Source organism: Schistocerca piceifrons, chromosome 3 (genome assembly GCF_021461385.2).
Source record: "Schistocerca piceifrons isolate TAMUIC-IGC-003096 chromosome 3, iqSchPice1.1, whole genome shotgun sequence".
Taxonomy (NCBI): Eukaryota; Metazoa; Arthropoda; class Insecta; order Orthoptera; family Acrididae; genus Schistocerca; species Schistocerca piceifrons.
The window spans coordinates 75002052-75005020 of record NC_060140.1 but is presented as its reverse complement, the minus strand read 5'-3'; the positions used below and the strand labels follow the sequence as shown (position 1 = coordinate 75005020).

Genomic DNA, 2969 nt, shown 5'->3' with positions numbered 1-2969 from the left:
ATCTGCAAACAACCGAAGACGGCTGCTCAGATTGTCTCCCAAATCTGCCGGCCTGTGTACCCGTGCGGTTCTAGGCGCTTCAGTCTGGAAACGCGCGACCGCTACGGTCGCAGGTTCGAATCCTGCCTCGGGCATGGATGTGTGTGATGTCCTTAGGTTAGTTAGGTTTAACTAGTTCTAAGTTCTAGGGGACTGATGACCATATATGTTAAGTCCCATAGTGCTCAGAGCCATTTGAACCGTTTCTCCCAAATTGTTTATATAGATACGGAACAGCAAATGTCCTATAACACTACCTTGGGCAACGCCTGAAATCACTTGTGTTTTACGCGATGACTTTCGGTCAGTTACTACGAACTGTGACCTCTCTGACAGGAAATCACAAATCCAGTCACATAACTGAGACGATATTCCATAAGCACGCAATTTTACTACGAGCCGCTTGTGTGGTACAGTGTCAAAAGCCTTCCGGAAATACAGGAATACGGAATCGATCTGAAATCCCTTGTCAATAGCACTCAACACTTCATGTGAATAAAGAGCTACGTGTGTTTCACAGGAATGATGTTTCCTAAACCCATGTTGACTGTGTGTCAATAGACCTTTTCCTTCGAGGTAATTCATTATGTTCGAACGCAATATATGTTCTAAAATCCTGCTGCAAATCGACGTTAACGATATGGGCCTGTAATTTAGTGGATTACTCCTACTACCTTTCTTAAATATTGGTGTGACCTGTGCAACTTTCCAGTCTTTGGGTACGGATCTTTCGTCGAGCGAACGGTTGTATATGATTTTTAAGTATGGAGCTAATGCATCAGCATACTCCGAAAGGACCCTAATTAGTATACAGTCTGGACCAGAAGACTTGCTTTCATTAAGTGATTTGAGTTGTCCCACTACACCGAGGATATTTACTTCTACTTGATATATACTTGAGTTATGATTAGAGTTATCAGGATTGAAACGAATACAGACGAAGCAGAAGATTTAAATTACAGTGACAGTAGAAGATAGGGAACAATAAAAGCAAATAGAGAACTCTGCTGCAACTGGAGATTGGGAGAGGGTGGGGGGGAGTTTTGGGGTAGAGGGAATTTGCAAGACTAAGCTGTGGATCTCAGTATGGGATAGATGGCTATTGTGATAGCAGGTGGGCCATTAACTGTGTTTTGAAACTTGTAAAGGATTTGGTTTCTCTGATATTTTCTGGAAGATTGTTCCAGAGTCGGCTTCCTGATACAGAGAATGATTTAGAGAATATGGTAGTCTTGTGTGCTGGTACATAGAGCGGCTGTTTCTGCAGTGTTTTCCAGATAACAGTTTAGAAGTTGACGATAAATAAGAGGGAGTGCAGTGATTGAGAAAAGGATACAGTAAGAATGGGGTATGATAGCCTCTAGGCTTATTGGCACGTAGCCAAGGCGATTGTTTGAAGGCAGGGGGGGATACGGTCGAAGAAGCGAATATCACAAATGTATCATGCACAAGCATTCATCGCCAGTATCAACCTGTGTCAGCTTTCCTATGAAAGTCCTTGGACAATAGCATAGCCATAGTCTAGTATAGGGAATATAAGTGACTCTACAAGCTTCTTTTTAAGTAGACTATATGATGTGCTCTAGATCTACACATTCGGAAGTTCCTTTCCGAATTCCGTTTTAATATTTGACGCTTCAAATTGATTATAGCATCACCTTAGATCTCTCTTGTTAAGGAATGTCTTCCACGGCTGAGTTAATTAATTTTTAATATCCACTTTGCTTTTGTCGTCAAAAGTAATTTTGCTTCCCAGAGAGATCAATCACTTCATATAATTTCTTCCATACCGTTTCCACAGGTTTGACGTATACAACTAGATTTTTTTTTCTACTACTTCTCGTTGCTGTCTGATACGTCCGTATCTACATTCACGCCTTACTGGCGTGTCAATCCCCACTTCCGAGATGAGAAGACGTCCTCCGCGCTTGAGAGACGTATTGTCGGTGCAGGGGCGCCGTGAGGGTGTGTTCAGGCGAACGGGCTACTTTTAGACGGACGTCAATGTGCCATCTTGTGTTTAAAGTCTCTTTGACACCGCAGCATCAGGTTGTTTATTCGTGATTTCTCTTACCGAAGAAGGAAGGAGGCCAACGGCCATGCCGCAGAGATAACACCGGTTCCCGTCAGATCACCGAAGTTAAGCGCTGTCGGGCTGGGCTAGCACTTGGATGGGTGACCATCCGGTCTGCTCAGTGCTGTTGGCAAGCGGACTGCATTCAGCCCTTGTGAGGCAAACTGAGGAGCTACTTGATTGAGAAGTAGCGGCTCCGGTCTCGGAAACTGACATACGGCCGGGAGAAAGGTGTGCAGACCACATCCCCCTCCATATCCGCATCACGTGACGTCTGTGGTCAGTTTTTGTGTTCGGCCACAGAGTAACATCTTTGTCTGTGGTTCGGCGAGAGTTAACAAAGCACCACCCCTGGATTGTTTTTCCGGTCTCTAAGAGAGCCTTAGTTACGACTTCCGTTGTTTTGTACTTTTCGCCCTTCATAAACTTTATTGGGTAGCACTTCTCACCCGAGAACTGAAAAACTAAGTCTCTCTTGTATTATTGAGAGGCAAATGGTTTAGTAAACTGTTTTCGGCAGTGTCTTATACTCTTTAATAATATTTACTTATTTTTAATTATATATTGCCAAATTATAGAGCTGTTACCTGATGTTGTAAAACAGGTCGTACATCTTACAGTCTTCGTTTTTCATCATTTTTACAGTTTTGTTTTCTTTTCTTTTGTTTTTATTTACTACATTTTACAAAGAATAATGCTTTTTAAAATAACGATAATTTAAGGTTAAAAATAAATTAAATTTAATTGTTTTTATGAAGAATACAAAAAGATGGTAGGATACAGGACTAATGTGTGGTTTCTTCAAGTTGTTTACCGCCAGTCACACAAAATAAGTTTGGTTAGTAGTAGAGAAATA

General features: G+C 41.9%; 1 pseudogene; it reads left to right on the top strand.

The window, feature by feature from the left end:
- The first annotated feature begins 2128 nt into the window (after positions 1-2128).
- Positions 2129-2246, top strand: LOC124790543 (annotated as a pseudogene).
- The last annotated feature ends 723 nt before the right edge of the window (positions 2247-2969 follow it).